The sequence below is a fragment of the Arachis ipaensis genome, chromosome B03, assembly GCF_000816755.2.
Source record: "Arachis ipaensis cultivar K30076 chromosome B03, Araip1.1, whole genome shotgun sequence".
NCBI classification, from domain to species: domain Eukaryota; kingdom Viridiplantae; phylum Streptophyta; class Magnoliopsida; order Fabales; family Fabaceae; genus Arachis; species Arachis ipaensis.
In genome coordinates, this window is record NC_029787.2 from 6,551,829 (window position 1) to 6,552,062 (window position 234).

A 234-nucleotide genomic window follows, 5' to 3' on the forward strand; every position below is an offset into this window, starting at 1 on the left:
AATTATAATGAATTAAAGGTTGATATATTATTATTTATTTTGTTCTCCAATTAAATTATTTCTTTTGTGTGATTAATTATCAAATGAAAAATATATTAATTTGATGTCTTAAAATTTTGAGTTAGTTATGATTTATTGGGTTTGAATTTATAAAATGAATTATTTGGTACTTTAAAAAATTTGCCTTATGCAATTGAAGTCTAATTATATACAAAATATTATTCAAACAATATA